This window comes from Camellia sinensis, unplaced genomic scaffold, assembly GCF_055761805.1.
Source record: "Camellia sinensis isolate YWXY unplaced genomic scaffold, ASM5576180v1 Unanchor4, whole genome shotgun sequence".
Lineage (NCBI taxonomy): Eukaryota > Viridiplantae > Streptophyta > Magnoliopsida > Ericales > Theaceae > Camellia > Camellia sinensis.
This window is the reverse complement of record NW_028129277.1, coordinates 3,018,282-3,040,972: the sequence shown is the minus strand read 5'-3', so window position 1 is coordinate 3,040,972 and position 22,691 is coordinate 3,018,282. Positions and strand designations below refer to the sequence as shown.

The window sequence follows — 22,691 nt, the reverse complement described above, 5'->3', positions numbered from 1 at the left end:
ATGCATGCAAAACGCAAGTAATGTGCGCAAAACAGTGCGATGAGGTGCGCAAGATACCGCGATAAAATGCATGAAAAATGCAAGTGATGGTCACAGTGCAAAATAGCGCGATGCGCAAAATAGCGCGATAAAATGCATGCAAAATGCAAGTAATGTGAACAAAACAGTGCGATGAGGTGTGTGCAAGATAGCGCGACAAAATGCATGCAAAACGCAAGTAATGTGCACAAAACAGTGCGATGAGGTGCGCAAGATAGCGCGATAAAATGCATGGAAAATGCAAGTAGTGGTCACTGCGCAAAATAGTGCGATGCGCAAAATAGCGCGATAAAATGCATGCAAAATGCAAGTAATGTGAACAAAACAGTGCGATGAGGTGTGTGCAAGATAGCGCGACAAAATGCATGCAAAACGCAAGTAATGTGCACAAAACAGTGCGATGAGGTGCGCAAGATAGCGCGATAAAATGCATGGAAAATGCAAGTAATGGTCACAGTGAAAAATAGCGCGATGCGCAAAATAGCGCGATAAAATGCATGCAAAATGCAAGTAATGTGAACAAAACAGTGCGATGAGGTGCGCAAGATAGCGCGACAAAATGCATGCAAAACGTAAGTAGTGTGCACAAAACTGTGCGATGAGGTGCGCAAGATAGCGCGACAAAATGCATGAAAAATGCAAGTAATGGTCACTGCGCAAAATAGCGCGATTCGCAAAACAGTGCGATAAAATGCATGCAAAATGCAAGTAATGTGAACAAAACAGTGCGATGAGGTGCGCAAGATAGCGCGACAAAATGCATGCAAAATGCAAGTGGTGTGCACAAAACAGTGTGATGAGGTGCGCAAGATAACGCGATAAAATGCATGGAAAATGCAAGTAATGGTCACAGCACAAATAGCGCGACGCGCAAAATAGCGCGATAAAATGCATTCAAAATGCAAGTAATGTGAACAAAACAGTGCGATGTGGTGCGCAAGATAGCGCGATAAAATGCATGGAAAATGCAAGTAATGGTCACAGCGCAAAATAGCGCGACGCGCAAAATAGCGCGATAAAATGCATGCAAAATGCAAGTAATGTGAACAAAACAGTGCGATGAGGTTCGCATGGTTGCGCTACAAAGTGCATGCAAAACGCAAGTAATGTGCACCAAACAGGGCGAAGAGGTGCGCAAGATAGGGCGATAAAATGCATGGAAAATGCAAGTAATGGTCACAGACCAAAATAGCGCGATGCGCAAAATAGCGCGATAAAATGCATGTAAAATGCAAGTAATGTGAACAAAATAGTGCGATGAGGTGCGCAAGATAGCGCGACAAAATGCATGCAAAACGCAAGTAATGTGCGCAAAACAGTGCGATGAGGTGCGCAAGATACCGCGATAAAATGCATGAAAAATGCAAGTGATGGTCACAGTGCAAAATAGCGCGATGCGCAAAATAGGGCGATAAAATGCATGCAAAATGCAAGTAATGTGAACAAAACAGTGCGATGAGGTGTGCAAGATAGCGCGACAAAATGCATGCAAAACGCAAGTAATGTGCACAAAACAGTGCGATGAGGTGCGCAAGATAGCGCGATAAAATGCATGGAAAATGCAAGTAGTGGTCACAGCGCAAAATAGTGCGATGCACAAAATAGCGCGATAAAATGCATGCAAAATGCATGTGAACAAAACAGTGCGATGAGGTGCACAAGATAGCGCGATAAAATGCATGCAAAACGCAAGTAGTGTGCACAAAACAGTGCGATGAGGTGCGCAAGATAGCGCGATAAAATGCATGGAAAATGCAGGTAATGGTCATATCGCCAAATAGAGCGATGCGCAAAATAGCGCGATAAAATGCATGCAAAATGCAAGTAATGTGAACAAAATTGTGCGATGAGGTGCGCAAGATAGCGCGACAAAATGCATGCAAAACGCAAGTTGTGTGCACAAAACAGTGCGATGAGGTGCGCAAGATAGGGCGGTAAAATGCATGGAAAATCCAAGTAATGGTCACAGCGCAAAATAGTGCGATGCGCAAAATACGGAGATAAAATGCATGCAAAATGCAAGTAATATGAACAAAACAGTGCGATGAGGTGTGCAAGATAGCGCGGCAAAATGCATGCAAAACGCAAGTAATGTGAACAAAACAGTGCGATGAGGTACGCAAGATAGCGCGATAAAATGCATGGAAAATGCAAGTAATGGTCACAGCGCAAAATAGGGAGATAAAATGCATCCAAAATGCAAGTAATGTGAACAAAACAGTGCGATGAGGTGCGCAAGATAGCGCTACAAAATGCATGCAAAACGCAAGTAATGTGCACAAAACAATGCGATGAGGTGCCCAAGATAGCGCGATAAAATGCATGGAAAATGCAAGTAATGGTCACAATGCAAAATAGCGCGATGCGCAAAATAGCGCGATAAAATGCATGCAAAATGCAAGTAATGTGAACAAAACAGTGTGATGAGCTGCGCAAGATAGCGAGACAAAATGCATGCAAAACGCAAGTAATGTGCACAAAACAGTGCGATGAGGTGCGCAAGATAGCGCGATAAAATGCATGGAAAATGCAAGTAATGGTCACAGTGCAAAATACCGCGATGCGCAAAATAGCGCGATAAAATGCATGCAAAATGCAAGTAATGTGAACAAAACAGTGCGATGAGGTGCGCAAGATAGCGCGACAAAATGCATGCAAAACGTAAGTAGTGTGCACAAAACTGTGCGATGAGGTGCGCAAGATAGCGCGATAAAATGCATGAAAAATGCAAGTAATGGTCACGGCGCAAAATAGCGCGATTCGCAAAACAGCGCGATAAAATGCATGCAAAATGCAAGTAATGTGAACAAAACAGTGCGATGAGGTGCGCAAGATAGCGCGACAAAATGCATGCAAAACGCAAGTGATGTGCACAAAACAGTATGATGAGGTGCGCAAGATAGCGCGATAAAATGCATGGAAAATGCAAGTAATGGTCACAGCACAAATAGCGCGACGCGCAAAATTGCGCGACAAAATGCATGCAAAATGCAAGTAATGTGAACAAAACAGTGCGATGTGGTGCGCAAGATAGCTCGATAAAATGCATGGAAAATGCAAGCAATGGTCACAGCGCAAAATAGCGCGACGCGCAAAATACCCCGATAAAATGCATGCAAAATGCAAGTAATGTGAACAAAACTGTGCGATGAGGTGCGCAAGATAGCGCTACAAAGTGCTTGCAAAACGCAAGTAATGTGCACCAAACAGGGCGAAGAGGTGCGCAAGATAGCGCGATAAAATGCATGGAAAATGCAAGTAATGGTCACAGCGCAAAATAGCGCGATCCGCAAAATAGCGCGATAAAATGCATGCAAAATGCATGTGAACAAAACAGTGCGATGAGGTGCACAAGATAGCGCGATAAAATGCATGCAAAACGCAAGTAGTGTGCACAAAACAGTGCGATGAGGTGCGCAAGATAGCGCGATAAAATGCATGGAAAATGCAAGTAATGGTCATAGCGCCAAATAGAGCGATGCGCAAAATAGCGCGATAAAATGCATGCAAAATGCAAGTAATGTGAACAAAATTGTGCGATGAGGTGCGCAAGATAGCGCGACAAAATGCACGCAAAACGCAAGTAGTGTGCACAAAACAGTGCGATGAGGTGCGCAAGATAGCGCGATAAAATGCATGGAAAATCCAAGTAATGGTCACAGCGCAAAATAGCGCGATGCGCAAAATACGGAGATAAAATGCATGCAAAATGCAAGTAATGTGAACAAAACAGTGCGATGAGGTGTGCAAGATAGCGCGGCAAAATGCATGCAAAACGCAAGTAATGTGAACAAAACAGTGCGATGAGGTGCGCAAGATAGCGCCATAAAATGCATGGAAAATGCATTTAATGGTCACAGCGCAAAATAGGGAGATAAAATGCATCCAAAATGTAAGTAATGTGAACAAAACAGTGCGATGAAGTGCGCAAGATAGCGCTACAAAGTGCATGCAAAACGCAAGTAATGTGCACAAAACAATGCGATGAGGTGCCCAAGATAGCGCGATAAAATGCATGGAAAATGCAAGTAATGGTCACAATGCAAAATAGCACGATGCGCAAAATAGCGCGATAAAATGCATGCAAAATGCAAGTAATGTGAACAAAACAGTGCGATGAGGTGCGCAGGATAGCGCTACAAAGTGCATGCAAAACGCAAGTAATGTGCACAAAACAGTGCGATGAGGTGCGCAATATAGCGCGACAAAATGCTTGCAAAACGCAAGTAATGTGCACAAAATAGTGCGTTGAGGTGCGCAAGATAGTGCGATAAAATGCATGGAAAATGCAAGTAGTGGTCACAGCGCAAAATAGCGCGATGCGCAAAATAGTGCGATAAAATGCATGCAAAATGCAAGTAATGTGAACAAAACAGTGCGATGAGGTGCGCAAGATAGCGCGATAAAATGCATGGAAAATGCAAGTAATGGTCACAGCGCAAAATAGCGCGACGCGCAAAATAGGGCTATAAAATGCATGCAAAATGCAAGTAATGTGAACAAAACAGTGCGATGAGGTGCGCAAGATAGCGCGACAAAATGCATGCAAAACGCAAGTAATGTGCACAAAATAGTGCGATGAGGTGCGCAAGATAGCGCGTTAAAATGCATGGAAAATGCAAGTAATGGTCACAGCGCAAAATAGCGCGATGCGCAAAATAGTGCGATAAAATGCATGCAAAATGCAAGTAATGTGAACAAAACAGTGCGATGAGGTGCGCAAGATAGCGCGACAAAATGCATGCAAAACGCAAGTAATGTGCGCAAAACAGTGCGATGAGGTGCGCAAGATAGCGCGATAAAATGCATGGAAAATGCAAGTAATGGTCACAGTGCAAAATAGCGCGATGCACAAAATAGCGCGATAAAATGCATGCAAAATGCAAGTACTGTCACACCCCAAATCCGGGCATGACCGGCCGTGGCCCACAGGGACTTAGCCCAAGGCACACGTAAGCCTAAACACGAATCCAATCACATGGAACAACTGAACAATAGTCCAATAATAAATAACCAAAACTCAATCCAGACATGCCACAATTATAAACGGGAAAATCAATCGTAATCAAAAGCCATCCAAACTTATGGGATATAAACAACCCACATATCAAAAATAATCCTAAATGAACTTTGATAAGAATAAATATAAATATGCACAAACATGACATAACACTCTAAACTAAAGGAACGCCCTAGAGGTCCATGCAATTGAGTCCCCGTTATGCCATGAGTCCACTCTAAGTCCTTCTAACACCTGGAAATGGTAAACAACTAAGTCAGCTGATAGCTCAGTGAGTAGCAACATGGATAGTAAATACAATTTTGAAAACAGGGTTCAATTCCAAAATAAGATATATATCGCAGAAACTAGATTGGCATACAGTTTGGTAAATACAATCTGTTTAAAAAAGAAGGTTCCACAATTCAACACTTAAAATACTCATGTCTCGCAAGAACATGATAAACGAAATTTTTCACTTAAAACAGATTATAACATGAACACCAATAATTTTCTGGGTACCAATAAAAATAAATAATCTGCCACACATTTCTCAGGCTATAAGCCCCGTTGGATCCAATACCGAACTAAGAGTCATCCTCAGGGTGGCACCTGGGCCTTTTCTCAAAGACGATCCGATTGAAGGTCACCTAGTTGTTTTTAAAGGTCTGTTCCTTACAATCGTTGAGCACTAGAGTCATCACGGCCCAACCCGGATCTGTTCCCTAGTGGCCAGAGTCACCACACACAGTGGAATAATTTCCCTGGACTAAATACACACATGGTCCCAATAATCAATACACATCAGTTTCGCAAAACATGGTAGTTCATCATTATAAACATGAGACCAAAACAAATAGTTTACAGTATGCCAAGTTCACACATGTTTCAGAAATAATTTGATTCAATTGATAATATAATAATTTATCAAAACAGTTTAATCATGAAACAACAATTTAATTTTTCCAACAGTTCAGGGTAGGGGAACATTTATAAAAATATGTAGCATGAAACTACTCACCTGAAACGCAATAATATAATCCTCGAATACAGTGTAAAAGTCCAACTAGTGGCCTGAACCAAGTATAAAAACTACGCGTCACAATTAATTTAAAAATACTAAAAAAAAACAGGAACTAAGTAATCTCAAACTAAAACGCACTAACACGGCTCAACCCAACTCACCGTTACTCTTAAATATTACCTAAGTTCATATTCTTCAAGGTCTAAAATCACCCAAGACATAGATTCCGATCGAAACTTAACTAAAAATAACTTTAAGATGAAACAGTGTTTTAAACAAGTTTTCCCAATCTATTCGCTAACTTTGAAAATTACAAAATCCACTCCACGCTATTTGAAAAATTCCAATAACCTCCAGATATGATCTAATATATCCTAAGTTTCAAACCCAATTGGTTTCACTTGATTTTCTTATCAAAATAATTTTCTACAATTTATTATATCCAAACAGGTTGTTTTCTGCAGCACTTTAAAGAAATTGACGGTTCTCTTAATATACACGAGAAATCAATGCAAGGCCAAAAAGGTACGAAACTAGACTCGTAACCGGTTCTAATTACGGTAATTTGATAATTTTTGGATTTATACCCAAAGAGAACAACACTCCCGAATTTACTGTTTCGGACTGGTTTCCTGGACAGATTTGAATACCTCAATTTATATGGATTTCGACTCCCAAAAATTATGAAAAAAATCAGATATGCAATTCAATATGTAATTGATCTACTGTAAAAATTTCAGATTAAAATTCATCCGTTTGATATGGTTTCTTGATTTTTAAAGTTCGTGATTATGCGCAGAATATTTTTTTTAAAATAAGAATAATACCCATTCTTTATGCATGAATTTAACTCCTCAAATTTCTTAACAACATATATATATATATATACAAAATATATAAACCTACAACCTCCATGAATGAATTAAATAACAATATTATTAGGATAAAGAACAAAGAAAGAAGAGAAGAAAACCTAGGAGGCCACATAGCACAACACACCCAAAGCTCTCCTTCTTGGCTACAACAATAATCTTGATGATTGAAAAACCCCTCTCTTTTCTTCACAAACCCACGGCTGCTAGGGTTGCTAGTGTTGTGGAAAACAATTATAACAAGAGTTAGGGTTTGTGTTTATTTTATTTTATACTAGTTGTGGGCACACTTAGGTCAAATAGATAGATAAATATACAAAATACATATATAAGTTACATACAACTCAAATGGTAAGAGTCTTATATATTAACCTTGTGGTCTAGAGTTCAAGTCACACCCTCCTATCTCTCTCTCTATATATTTTTTATAATAAATCTTGCCTCTAAATTAAATGCTTTCACCACAAATTTATTTTAGGTTTTAAAAGACCTTCAACCATGTTTGTTTGGGCGGACTGGATTAGCATTCCCATGACTAATAGTCCTAGGATTACGAATCCGTTGGATTACGTATCCTATCTTCACTAACAGTCAAGTTTAAAATAATTAGTCCGTACTTCAATTGTTTAACCAAATATCAGATTAATAATTTTATTGGACTATTAGTCCAATCCCAAGCTCATGTCCACCCAAACAAACATGGCCTTCAAGTATTTAATTTGCACTTTAGGATTCACCACCAAAATATTCGAGATTATAATATTATTATTATTTAATTACTTACTTGATTTTTATATTCGGGTTCTCACAAGTACTGTGAACAAAACAGTGCGATGAGGTGCGCAAAATAGCGCGACAAAATGCATGCAAAACGTAAGTAGTGTGCAGAAAACTGTGCGATGAGGTGCGCAAGATAGCGCGATAAAATGCATGAAAAATGCAAGTAATGGTCACAGCGCAAAATAGCGCGATTCGCAAAACAGCGCGATAAAATGCATGCAAAATGCAAATAATGTGAACAAAACAGTGCGATGAGGTGCGCAAGATAGCGCGACAAAATGCATGCAAAACGCAAGTAGTGTGCACAAAACAGTGCGATGAGGTGCGCAAGATAGCGCGATAAAATGCATGGAAAATGCAAGTAATGGTCACAGCGCAAAATAGCGCGACGCGCAAAATAGCGCGATAAAATGCATGCAAAATGCAAGTAATGTGAACAAAACAGTGCGATGAGGTGTGCAAGATAACGCTACAAAGTTCATGCAAAATGCAAGTAATGTGCACAAAACAGTGCGATGAGGTGCACAAGATAGCACGATAAAATGCATGGAAAATGCAAGTAATGGTCACAATGCAAAATAGCGCGATGCGCAAAATAGCACGATAAAATGCATGCAAAATGGAAGTAATGTGAACAAAACAGTGCGATGAGGTGCGCAAGATAGCGCTACAAAGTGCATGCAAAACGCAAGTAATGTGCACAAAACAGTGCGATGAGGTGCGCAAGATAGCGCGACAAAATGCTTGCAAAACGCAAGTAATGTGCACAAAATAGTGCAATGAGGAGCGCAAGATAGCGCGATAAAATGCATGGAAAATGCAAGTAATGGTCACAGCGCAAAATAGCGCGAAGCGCAAAATAGCGCGATGCGCAAAATAGTGCGATAAAATGCATGCAAAATGCAAGTAATGTGAACAAAACAATGCGATGAGGTGCGCAAGATAGCGCGATAAAATGCCTGGAAAAAGCAAGTAATGGTCACAGCGGAAAATAGCGCGACGCGCAAAATAGCGCGATAAAATGCATGCAAAATGCAAGTAATGTGAACAAAACAGTGCGATGAGGTGCGCAAGATAGCGCGATAAAAAGCATGCAAAACGCAAGTAGTGTGCACAAAACAGTGCGATGAGGTGCGCAAGATAGCGCGATAAAATGCATGGAAAATGCAAGTAATGGTCACAGCACAAAATAGCGCGATGTGCAAAATAGCGCCATAAAACGCATGCAAAATGCAAGTAATGTGAACAAAACAGTGCGATGAGGTGCGCAAGATAGCGCTACAAAGTGCATGCAAAACGCAAGTAATGTGCACAAAACTGTGCGATGAGGTGCGCAAGATAGCGCGATAAAATGCATGGAAAATGCAAGTAATGGTGACAGTGCAAAATAGCGCGATGCGCAAAATAGCGCGACAAAATGCATGCAAAATGCAAGTAATGTGAACAAAACAGTGCGATGAGGTGCGCTAGATAGCACGACAAAATGCATGCGAAACGCAAGTAGTGTGCACAAAACAGTGCGATGAGTTGCGCAAGATAGCGCGATAAAATTCATGGAAAATGCAAGTAATGGTCACAGTGCAAAATAACGTGATGCGCAAAATAGCGCGATAAAATGCATGCAAAATGCAAGTAATGTGAACAAAACAGTGCGATGAGGTGCGCAAGATAGCGCGACAAAATGCATGCAAAACGCAAGTAATGTGCGCAAAACAGTGCGATGAGGTGCGCAAGATAGCGTGATAAAATGTTGGGAAACTGCAAGTAATGGTCACAGTGCAAAATAGTGCGATGCGCGAAATTGCGCGATAAAACCCATGCAAAAAGCAAGTAATGTGAACAAAAGAGTGCGATGAGGTGCGCAAGATAGCGCGATAAAATGCATGCAAAATGCAAGTAGTGTGCACAAAACATTGCGATGAGGTGCGCAAGATAGCGCGATAAAATGCATGGAAAATGCAAGTAATGGTCACAGCACAAAATAGCGCGATGCGCAAAATAGCGCCATAAAACGCATGCAAAATGCAAGTAATGAGAACAAAATAGTGCGATGAGGTGCGCAGGATAGCGCTACAAAATGCATGCAAAACGCAAGTAATGTGCGCAAAACAGTGCGATGAGGTGTGCAAGATAGCGCGATAAAATGCATGGAAAATGCAAGTAATGGTCACAGCGCAAAATAGCGCGATGCGCAAAATAGCGCGATAAAATGCATGCAAAATGCAAGTAATGAGAACAAAACAGTGCGATGAGGTGCGCAGGATAGCGCTACAAAGTGCATGCAAAACGCAAGTAATGTGCACAAAACTGTGCGATGAGGTGCGCAAGATAGCGCGATAAAATGCATGGAAAATGCAAGTAGCGCGATGCGCAAAATAGCGCGACAAAATGCATGCAAAATGCAAGTAATGTGAACAAAACAGTGCGATGAGGTGCGCTAGATAGCGCGACAAAATGCATGCGAAACGCAAGTAGTGTAAACAAAACAGTGCGATGAGTTGCGCAAGATAGCGCGATAAAATTCATGAAAAATGCAAGTAATGGTCACAGTGCAAAATAACGTGATGCGCAAAATAGCGCGATAAAATGCATGCAAAATGCAAGTAATGTGAACAAAACAGTGCGATGAGGTGCGCAAGATAGCGCGACAAAATGCATGCAAAACGCAAGTAATGTGCGCAAAACAGTGCGATGAGGTGCGCAAGATAGCGCGATAAAATGCATGGAAACTGCAAGTAATGGGCACAGTGCAAAATAGCGCGATGCGCGAAATTGCGCGATAAAACCCATGCAAAAAGCAAGTAATGTGAACAAAACAGTGCGATGAGGTGCGCAAGATAGCGCGATAAAATGCATGCAAAATGCAAGTAGTGTGCACAAAACATTGCGATGAGGTGCGCAAGATAGCGCGATAAAATGCATGGAAAATGCAAGCAATGGTCACAGTGCAAAATAGCGCGATAAAACGCATGCAAAATGCCAGTAATGAGAACAAAACAGTGCGATGAGGTGCGCAGGATAGCGCTACAAAATGCATGCAAAACGCAAGTAATGTGCGCAAAACAGTGCGATGAGGTTTGCAAGATAGCGCGATAAAATGCATGGAAAATGCAAGTAATGGTCACACTGCAAAATAGCGCGATGCGCAAAATAGCACGATAAAATGCATGCGAAATGCAAGTAATGTGAACAAAACAGTGCGATGAGGTGCGGAAGATAGCGCGACAAAATGCATGCGAAACGCAAGTAGTGTGCACAAAACAATGCGATGAGGTGCGTAAGATAGCGCGATAAAATGCGTGGAAGATACAAGTAATGGTCACAGTGCAAAATAGCGCGATCCGCAAAATAGCGCGTTAAAATGCATGCAAAATGCATGTAATGTGAACAAAACAGTGCGATGAGGTGCGCAAGATAGCGCTACACAATGCATGCAAAACGCAAGTAATGTGCGCAAAACCGTGCGATGAGGTGCGCAAGATAGCGCGATAAAATGCAAGGAAAATGCAAGTAATGGTCACAGTGCAAAATAGCGCGATGCGCAAAATTGCGCGATAAAACGCATGCAAAATGCAAGTATTGTGAACAAAACAGTGCGATGAGGTGCGCAAGATAGCGCGATAAAATGAATGCGAAACGCAAGTAGTGTGCACAAAACAGTGCGATGAGGTGCGCAAGATAGCGCGATAAAATGCATGGAAAATACAAGTAATGTTCACAGCGCAAAATAGCGCGACAAAATGCATGCAAAATGCAAGTAATGTGAACAAAACAGTGCGATGAGGTGCGCAAGATAGCGCTACAAAGTGCATGCAAAACGCAAGTAATGTGCACAAAACTGTGCGATGAGGTGCGCAAGATAGCGCGATAAAATTCATGGAAAATGCAAGTAATGGTGATAGTGCAAAATAGCGCGATGCGCAAAATAGCGCGATAAAATGCATGCAAAATGCAAGTAATGTGAACAAAACAGTGCGATGAGGTGCGCAAGATAGCGTGACAAAATGCATGCAAAACGCAAGTAATGTGCACAAAACAGTGCGATGAGGAGCGCAAGATAGCGCGATAAAATGCACGAAAAATGCAAGTAATGGTCACAGCGCAAAATAGCGCGACGCGCAAAATAGCGCGATAAAATGCATGCAAAATGCAAGTGATGTGAAGAAAACAGTGCGATGAGGTGCGCAAGATAGCGCGACAAAATGCATGTAAAATGCAAGTAATGTGCACAAAACAGTGCGATGAGGCGTGCAAGATAGCGCGATAAAATGCATGGAAAATGCAAGTAATGGTCACAGCGCAAATAGCGCGACGCGCAAAATAGAGCGATAAAATGCATGCAAAATGCAAGTAATGTGAACAAAACAGTGCGATGTGATGCGCAAGATAGCGCGATAAAATGCATGGAAAATGCAAGTAATGTGAACAAAACAGTGCGATGAGGTGCGCAAGATAGCGCGACAAAATGCATGCAAAACGTAAGTAGTGTGCACAAAATAGTGCGATGAGGTGCGCAAGATAGCGCGATAAAATGCATGAAAAATGCAAGTAATGGTCACAGCGCAAAATTGCGCGAATCGCAAAACAGCGCGATCAAATGCATGCAAAATGCAAGTAATGTGAACAAAACAGTGCGATGAGGTGCGCAAGATAGCGCTGCAAAGTGCATGCAAAACGCAAGTAATGTGCACAAAACAGTGCGATGAGGTGCGCAAGATAGCGCGATAAAATGCATGGAAAATGCAAGTAATGGTCACAGCGCAAAATAGCGCGATTCGCAAAATAGCGCGATAAAATGCATGCAAAATGCAAGTAATGTGAAGGAAATAGTGCGATGAGTTGCGCAAGATAGCGCGACAAAATGCATGGAAAATGCAAGTAATGTGAACAACACAGTGCGATGAGGTGCGCAAGATAGCGCGACAAAATGCATGCAAAACGTAACTAGTGTGCACAAAACAGTGCGATGAGGTGCGCAAGATAGCGCGATAAAATGCATGAAAAATGCAAGTAATGGTCACAGCGCAAAATAGCGCGATTCGCAAAACAGCGCAATAAAATGCATGCAAAATGCAAGTAATGTGAACAAAACAGTGCGATGAGGTGCGCAAGATAGCGCTACAAAGTGCATGCAAAACGCAAGTAATGTGCACAAAACAGTGCGATGAGGTGCGGAAGATAGCGCTATAAAATGCATGGAAAATGCAAGTAATGGTCACAACGCAAAATAGCGCGATGCGCAAAATAGTGCGAAAAAATGCATGCAAAATGCAAGTAATGTGAACAAAACAGTGCGATGAGGTGCGCAAGATAGCGCGACAAAATGCATGCAAAACGCAAGTAATGTGCGCAAAACAGTGCGATGAGGTGCGCAAGATAGCGCGATAAAATGCATGGAAAATGCAAGTAATTGTCACAGTGCAAAATAGCGCGATACAATGCAAGCAAAATGCAAGTAATGTGAACAAAACAGTGCGATGAGGTGCGCAAGATAGCGCGATAAAATGCATGCAAAATGCAAATAATGTGAACAAAACAGTGCGATGAGGTGCGCAAGATAGCGCGACAAAATGCATGCAAGACGCAAGTAATGTGCATAAAACAGTGCGATGAGGTGCGCAAGATAGCGCGATAAAATGCATGGAAAATGCAAGTAATGGTCACAGCGCAAAAATAGCGCGATGCGCAAAATAGCGCGATAAAATGCATGCAAAATGCAAGAAATGTGAACAAAACAGTGCAATGAGGTATGCAAGATAGCGCGACAAAATGCATGCAAAACGCAAGTAATGTGCACAAAACAGTGCGATGAGGTGCGCAAGATAGCGCGATAAAATGCTTGGAAAATGCAAGTAATGGTCACTGCGCAAAGTAGCGCGATGCACAAAATAGCGCGATAAAATGCATGCAAAATGCAAGCAATCTGAACAAAACAGTGCGATGAGGTGCACAAGATAGCGTTAGAAATTGCATGCAAAACCAAGTAATGTGCACAAAACAGTGCGATGAGGTGCGCAAGATAGCGCGATAAAATGCCTGGAAAATGCAAGTGATGGTCACAGTGCAAAACAGCGCGATGCGCAAAATAGCGCGATAAAATGCATGCAAAATGCAAGTAATGTGAACAAAACAGTGCGATGAGGTGCGCAAGATAGCGCGACAAAATGCATGCAAAACGCAAGTAATGTGCAAAAACAGTGCGATGAGGTGCGCAAGATAGCGCGACAAAATGCATGCAAAACGCAAGTAATGTGCAAAAATAGTGCGATGAGGTGCTCAAGGTAGCGCGATAAAATGCATGGAAAATGCCAGTAATGGTCACAGCGCAAAATAGCGGGATAAAATGCATGCAAAATGCATGTAATGTGAACAAAACAGTGCGATGAGGTGCGCAAGGTTGCGCGATAAAATGCTTGCAAAACGCAAGTAGTGTGCAGAAAATAGTGCGATGAGGTGCGCAGGATAGTGCGAAAAAACGCATGGAAAATGCATGTAATGGTCATAGAGCAAAATAGAGCGATGCGCAAAATAGCACTATAAAATGCATGCAAAATGCAAGTAATGTGAACAAAACAGTGCGATGTGGTGCGCAAGATAGCGGAACAAAATGCATGCAAAACGCAAGTAGTGTGCATCAAACAGTGCGATGAGGTGCGCAAGATAGCGCGATAAAATACATGGAAAATGCAAGTAATGGTCACAGCGCAAAATAGCGCGATGCGCGAAATAGCGCGATAAAATGAATGCAAAATGCAAGTAATGTGAACAAAACAGTGCGATGAGGTGCGCAAGATAGCGCGACAAAATGCATGCAAAACGCAAGTAATGTGCACAAAATGGTGCGATGAGGTGCGCAAGATAGCGCGATAAAATGCATGGAAAATGCAAGTAATGGTCACAGTGCAAAATAGCGCGATGCGCAAAATAGCGCGACAAAATGCATGCAAAATGCAAGTAATGTGAACAAAACAATGCGATGAGGTGCGCAAGATAGCGCTACAAAGTGCATGCAAAACGCAAGTAATGTGCACAAAATAGTGAGATGAGGTGCGCAAGATAACGCGATAAAATGCATGGAAAATGCAAGTAATGGTCACAGTGCAAAATAGCGCGATGCGCAAAATAGCGCGATAAAATGCATGCAAAATGCAAGTAATGTGAACAAAACAGTGCGATGAGGTGCGCAAGATAGCGCGACAAAATGCATGCAAAACGCAAGTAATGTGCACAAAACAGTGCGATGAGGTGCGCAAGATAGCGCGATAAAATGCATGGAAAATGCAGGTAATGGTCACATGCGCATAATAGCGCGATAAAATGCATGCAAAATGCAAGTAATATGAACAAAACAGTGCGATGAGGTGCGCAAGATAGCACGAGAAAATGCATGCAAACCCAAAGTAATGTGCACAAAACAGTGCGATGAGGTGCGCAAGATAGCGCGATAAAATGCATGGAAAATGCAGGAAATGGTCACAGTGCAAAATAGCGCGATGCGCAAAATAGCGCGATAAAATGCATGCAAAATGCAAGTAATGTGAACAAAACATTGCGATGAGTTGCGCAAGATAGCGCGACAAAATGCATGCAAAACGCAAGTAATGAGCACAAAACTGTGCGTTGAGGTGCGCAAGATAGCGCGATAAAATGCATGCAAAATGCAAGTTATGGTCAAAGTGTAAAATAGCGCGATGCGCAAAATAGCGCGATAAAATGCATGCAAAATGCAAGTAATGTGAACAAAACTGTGCGATGAGGTGCGCAAGATATCGCGACAAAATGCATGCAAAACGCATGTAATGTGCACAAAACAGTGCGATGAGGTGCGCAAGATAGCACGATAAAACGCATGCAAAATGCAAGTAATGTGAACAAAACAGTGCGGTGAGGTGCGCCAGATAGCGTGACAAAATGCATGCAAGACGCAAGTAATGTGCACAAAACAGTGCGATGAGGTGCGCAAGATAGCGCGATAAAATGCATGGAAAATGCAAGTAATGGTCACAGAGCAGAATAGCGCGATGCGCAAAATAGCGCGATAAAATGCATGCAAAATGTAAGTAATGTGAACAAAACAGTGCGATGAGGTGAGCAAGATAGCGCGACAAAATGCATGCAAAACGCAAGTAGTGTGTACAAAACAGTGCAAGGAGGTGCGCAAGATAGCGCGATAAAATGCATGGAAAATGCAAGTAATGGTCACAGCGCAAACTAGCGCGATAAAATGCATGCAAAATGCAAGTAATGTGAACAAAACCGTGCGATGAGGTGCGCAAGATAGCGCTACAAAGTAAATACAAACGCAAGTAATGTGCACAAAACAGTGCGATGAGGTGCGGAAGATAGCGCTATAAAATGCATGGAAAATGCAAGTAATGGTCACAACGCAAAATAGCGCGATGCGCAAAATAGTGCGAAAAAATGCATGCAAAATGCAAGTAATGTGAACAAAACAGTGCGATGAGGTGCGCAAGATAGCGCGACAAAATGCATGCAAAACGCAAGTAATGTGCGCAAAACAGTGCGATGAGGTGCGCAAGATAGCGCGATAAAATGCATGGAAAATGCAAGTAATTGTCACAGTGCAAAATAGCGCGATACAATGCAAGCAAAATGCAAGTAATGTGAACAAAACAGTGCGATGAGGTGCGCAAGATAGCGCGATAAAATGCATGCAAAATGCAAATAATGTGAACAAAACAGTGCGATGAGGTGCGCAAGATAGCGCGACAAAATGCATGCAAGACGCAAGTAATGTGCATAAAACAGTGCGATGAGGTGCGCAAGATAGCGCGATAAAATGCATGGAAAATGCAAGTAATGGTCACAGCGCAAAAATAGCGCGATGCGCAAAATAGCGCGATAAAATGCATGCAAAATGCAAGAAATGTGAACAAAACAGTGCAATGAGGTATGCAAGATAGCGCGACAAAATGCATGCAAAACGCAAGTAATGTGCACAAAACAGTGCGATGAGGTGCGCAAGATAGCGCGATAAAATGCTTGGAAAATGCAAGTAATGGTCACTGCGCAAAGTAGCGCGATGCACAAAATAGCGCGATAAAATGCATGCAAAATGCAAGCAATCTGAACAAAACAGTGCGATGAGGTGCACAAGATAGCGTTAGAAATTGCATGCAAAACCAAGTAATGTGCACAAAACAGTGCGATGAGGTGCGCAAGATAGCGCGATAAAATGCCTGGAAAATGCAAGTGATGGTCACAGTGCAAAACAGCGCGATGCGCAAAATAGCGCGATAAAATGCATGCAAAATGCAAGTAATGTGAACAAAACAGTGCGATGAGGTGCGCAAGATAGCGCGACAAAATGCATGCAAAACGCAAGTAATGTGCAAAAACAGTGCGATGAGGTGCGCAAGATAGCGCGACAAAATGCATGCAAAACGCAAGTAATGTGCAAAAATAGTGCGATGAGGTGCTCAAGGTAGCGCGATAAAATGCATGGAAAATGCCAGTAATGGTCACAGCGCAAAATAGCGGGATAAAATGCATGCAAAATGCATGTAATGTGAACAAAACAGTGCGATGAGGTGCGCAAGGTTGCGCGATAAAATGCTTGCAAAACGCAAGTAGTGTGCAGAAAATAGTGCGATGAGGTGCGCAGGATAGTGCGAAAAAACGCATGGAAAATGCATGTAATGGTCATAGAGCAAAATAGAGCGATGCGCAAAATAGCACTATAAAATGCATGCAAAATGCAAGTAATGTGAACAAAACAGTGCGATGTGGTGCGCAAGATAGCGGAACAAAATGCATGCAAAACGCAAGTAGTGTGCATCAAACAGTGCGATGAGGTGCGCAAGATAGCGCGATAAAATACATGGAAAATGCAAGTAATGGTCACAGCGCAAAATAGCGCGATGCGCGAAATAGCGCGATAAAATGAATGCAAAATGCAAGTAATGTGAACAAAACAGTGCGATGAGGTGCGCAAGATAGCGCGACAAAATGCATGCAAAACGCAAGTAATGTGCACAAAATGGTGCGATGAGGTGCGCAAGATAGCGCGATAAAATGCATGGAAAATGCAAGTAATGGTCACAGTGCAAAATAGCGCGATGCGCAAAATAGCGCGACAAAATGCATGCAAAATGCAAGTAATGTGAACAAAACAATGCGATGAGGTGCGCAAGATAGCGCTACAAAGTGCATGCAAAACGCAAGTAATGTGCACAAAACAGTGAGATGAGGTGCGCAAGATAGCGCGATAAAATGCATGGAAAATGCAAGTAATGGTCACAGCGCAAAATAGCGCGATAAAATGCATGCACAATGCGAGTAATGTGAACAAAACAGTGCGATGAGTTGCGCAAGATAGCGTTACAAAGTGCATGCAAAACCAAGTAATGTGCACAAAACAGTGCGATGAGGTGCGCAAGATAGGGCAATAAAATGTATGGAAAATGCAAGTAATGGTCACAGTGCAAAATAGCGCGATGCGCAAAATATCGCGATAAAATGCATGCAAAATGCTAGTAATGCGAACAAAGCAGTGCGATGAGGTGTGCAAGATAGCACGATAAAATGCATGCAAAACGCAAGTAATGTACGCAAAACAGTGCGATGAGGTGCGCAAGATAGCGCGATAAAATGCATGGAAAATGCAAGTAATGGTCATAGCGCAAAATAGCGCGATGCGCAAAATAGCACGATAAAATGCATGCAAAATGCAAGTAATGTGAACAAAACAGTGCGATGAGGTGCGCAATATAGCGCGACAAAATGCAAGTAATGTGAACAAAACAGTGCGATGTGGTGCGCAAGATAGCGCGACAAAATGCATGCAAAACGCAAGTAGTGTGCATAAAACAGTGCGATGTGATGCGCAAGATAGCGCGATAAAACGCATGGAAAATGCAAGTAATGGTCACAGCGCAAAATAGCGCGATGCGCGAAATACCGCGATAAAATGCATGCAAAATGCAAGTAATGTGAACAAAACAGTGCGATGAGGTGCGCAAGATAGCGCGACAAAATGCATGCAAAACGCAAGTAATGTGCACAAAACAGTGAGATGAGGTGCGCAAGATAGCGCGATAAAATGCATGGAAAATGCAAGTAATGGTCATAGCGCAAAATAGCGCGATGCGCAAAATAGCGCGATAAAATGCATGCAAAATGCAAGTAATGTGAACAAAACAGTGCGATGAGGTACGCAAGATAGCGCTACAAAGTGCATGCAAAACGCAAGTAATGTGCACAAAACTGTGCGATGAGTTACGCAAGATAGCGCTACAATGTGCATGCAAAACGTAAGTAATGTGCACAAAACAGTGCGATGAGGTGCGCAAGATAGCGCGATAAAATGCATGGAAAATGCAAGTAATGGTCACAGCGCAACATAGCGCGATAAAATGAATGCAAAATGCAAGTAATGTGAACAAAACAGTGCGACGAGGTGCGCAAGATAGCGTTACAAAGTGCATGCAAAACCAAGTAATGTGCCCAAAACTGTGCGATGAGGTGCGCAAGATAGCGCGATAAAATGTATGGAAAATGCAAGTAATGGTCACAGTGCAAAATAGCGCGATGCGCAAAATAGCGCGATAAAATGCATGCAAAATGCAAGTAATGCCAACAAAACAGTGCGATGTGGTGCGCAAGATAGCGCGACAAAATGCATGCAAAACGCAAGTAATGTGCGCAAAACAGTGCGATGAGGTGCGCAAGATAGCGCGATAAAATGCATGGAAAATGCAAGTAATGGTCACAACGCGAAATAGCGCGATAAAATGCATGTAAAACGCAAGTAATGTGAACAAAATAGTGCGATGAGGTGCGCAAGATAGCGCGAAAAAATGCATGCAAAACGCAAGTAGTGTGCACAAAACAGTGCGATGAGGTGCGCAAGATAGTGCGATAAAATGCTTGGAAAATGCAAGTAATGGTCATAGCGCAAAATAGCGCGATGCGCAAAATAGCGCGATAAAATGCATGCAAAATGCAAGTAATGTGAACAAAACAGTGCGATGAGGTGCGCAAGATAGCGCGACAAAATGCATGCAAAACGCAAGTAGTTTGCACAAAACAGTGCGATGAGGTGCGCAAGATAGCGCGATAAAATGCATGGAAAATGCAAGTAATGGTCAAAGCGCAAAATTGCGCGATGCGCAAAATAGCGCGATAAAACGCATGCAAAATGCAAGTAATGTGAACAAAACAGTGCGATGAGTTGCGCAAGATAGCGCGATAAAATGCATGCAAAATGCAAGTAATGTGAACAAAACTGTGCGATGAGGTGCGCAAGATAGCGCGACAAATTGCATGCAAAACGCAAGTAATGTGCAAAAACAGTGCGATGAGGTGCACAAGATAGCGCGATAAAATGCATGGAAAATGCAAGTAATGGTCACAGCGCAAAATAGCGCGATAAAATGCATGCAAAATGCAAGTAATGTGAACAAAACAGTGCGATGAGGTGCGCAAGATAGCGCGACAAAATGCATGCAAAATGCAAGTAGTGTGCATAAAACAGTGCGATGAGGTGCGCAAGATAGCGCGACAAAATGCATGCAAAACGCAAGTAGTGTGCATAAAACAGTGCGATGAGGTGCGCAAGAGAGCGCGATAAAATGCATGGAAAATGCAAGTAGTGGTCACAGCGCAAAATAGCGCGATGCGCGAAATAGCGCGATAAAAAGCATGCAAAATGCAAGTAATGTGAACAAAACAGTGCGATGTGGTGCGCAAGATAGCGCGACAAAATGCATGCAAAACGCAAGTAATGTGCACAAAACAGTGCGATGAGGTGCGCAAGATAGCGCGATAAAATGCATGGAAAATGCAAGTAATGGTCACAGCGCAAAATACCGCGATGCGCAAGATAGCGCGATAAAATGCATGCAAAATGCAAGTAATGTGAACAAAACAGTGCGATGAGGTGTGCAAGATAGCGCGACAAAATGCATGCAAAACGCAAGTAATGTGCACAAAACAGTGCGATGAGGAGCGCAAGATAGCGCGATAAAATGCAAGGAAAATGCAAGTAATGGTCACAGCGCAAAATAGCGCGATAAAATGCATGCGAAATGCAAGTGATGTGATCAAAACAGTGCGATGAGGTGCGCAAGATAGCGCGACAAAATGCATGCAAAACGCAAGTAATGTGCAAAAACAGTGCGATGAGGTGTGCAAGATAGCGCGATAAAATGCTTGAAAAATGCAAGTGATGTGAACAAAACAGTGCGATGAGGTGCGCAAGATAGCGCGATAAAATGCATGCAAAACGCAAGTAGTGTGCACAAAACAGTGCGATGAGGTGCGCAAGATAGTGCGATAAAATGCGTGGAAAATGCATGTAATGGTCATAGCGCAAAATAGCGCGATGCGCAAAATAGCACGATAAAAAGCATGCAAAATGCAAGTAATGTGAACAAAACAGTGCGATGAGGTGCGCAAGATAGCGTGATAAAATGCATGCAAAGCGCAAGTAGTGTGCATAAAACAGTGCGATGAGCTGCGCAAGATAGCGCGATAAAATGCATGGAAAATGCAAGTAATGGTCACAGCGCAAAATAGCGCGAAGCGCGAAATAGCGCGATGCGCGAAATAGCGCGATAAAATGCATGCAAAATGCAAGTAATGTGAACAAAACAGTGCGTTGAGGTGCGCAAGATAGCGCGACAAAATGCATGCAAAACGCAAGTAATGTGCACAAAACAGTGCGATGAGGTGCGCAAGATAGCGCGATAAAATGCATGGAAAATGCAAGTAATGGTCACAGCGCAAAATAGCGCGATGCGCAAAATAGTGCGATAAAATGCATGCAAAATGCAAGTAATGTGAACAAAACAGTGCGATAAGGTGCGCAACATAGCGCAACAAAGTGCATGCAAAATGCAAGTATTGTGCACAAAACAGTGCGATGAGGTGTGCAAGATAGCGCGATAAAATGCATGAAAAATGCAAGTAATGGTCACCGCGCAAAATAGCACGATAAAATGCATGCAAAATGCAAGTAATGTGAATAAAACAGTGCGATGAGGCGCGCAAGATAGCGTTACAAAGTGCATGCAAAACCAAGTAATGTGCACAAAACAGTGCGATGAGGTGCGCAAGATAGCGCTATAAAATGTATGGAAAATGCAAGTAATGGTCACAGTGCAAAATAGCGCGATAAAATGCATGCAAAATGCAAGTAATGTGAACAAAGCAGTGCGATGAGGTGCGCAAGATAGCACGACAAAATGCATGCAAAACGCAAGTAATGTGCGCAAAACTGTGCGATGAGGTGCGCAAGATAGCGCGATAAAATGCATGGAAAATGCAAGTAATGGTCACAGCACAAAATTGCGCGATGCGCAAAATTGCGCGATAAAACGCATGCAAAATGAAAGTAATGTGAACAAAACAGTACGATGAGTTGCGCAAGATAACGCGATAAAATGCATGCAAAATGCAAGTAATGTGAACAAAACAGTGCGATGAGGTGCGCAATATAGCGCGACAAAATGCATGCAAAACGGAAGTAATGTGCAAAAACAGTGCGATGAGGTGCGCAAGATAGCGCGATAAAATGCATGTAAAATGCAAGTAATGGTCACAGCGCAAAATACCGCGATGCGCAAAATAGGGCGATAAAACCCATGCAAAATGCAAGTAATGTGAACAAAATAGTGCGATGAGGTGCGCAAGATAGTGCGATAAAATGCATGGAAAATGCAAGTAATGGTCACAGCACAAAATAGCGCGATGCGCAAAATAGGGCGATAAAACCGATGCAAAATGCAAGTAATGTGAACAAAATAGTGCGATGAGGTGCGCAAGATAGCGCGATAAAATGCATGGAAAATGCAAGTAATGGTCACAGCGCAAAATAGCGCGATAAAATGCGTACAAAATGCAAGTAATGTGAACAAAACAGTGCGATGAGGTGCGCAAGATAGCGCGATAAAATGCATGCAAAACGCAAGTAGTGTGCACAAAACAGTGCGATGAGGTGCGCAAGATAGTGCGA

At 42.4% G+C, this 22,691-nt stretch overlaps 1 long non-coding RNA gene across 1 annotated transcript in view; it reads right to left on the bottom strand.

Moving 5' to 3' along the window:
• Positions 1 to 22,691, bottom strand: part of LOC145816678 (uncharacterized) — an 84,320-nt gene that overhangs the window by 18,048 nt on the left and 43,581 nt on the right. Inside the window, exon 2 of the long non-coding RNA XR_014358755.1 lies at positions 6,060 to 6,112. This is a non-coding gene — a long non-coding RNA (uncharacterized LOC145816678). The remainder of the gene's footprint in view (positions 1 to 6,059; positions 6,113 to 22,691) is intronic.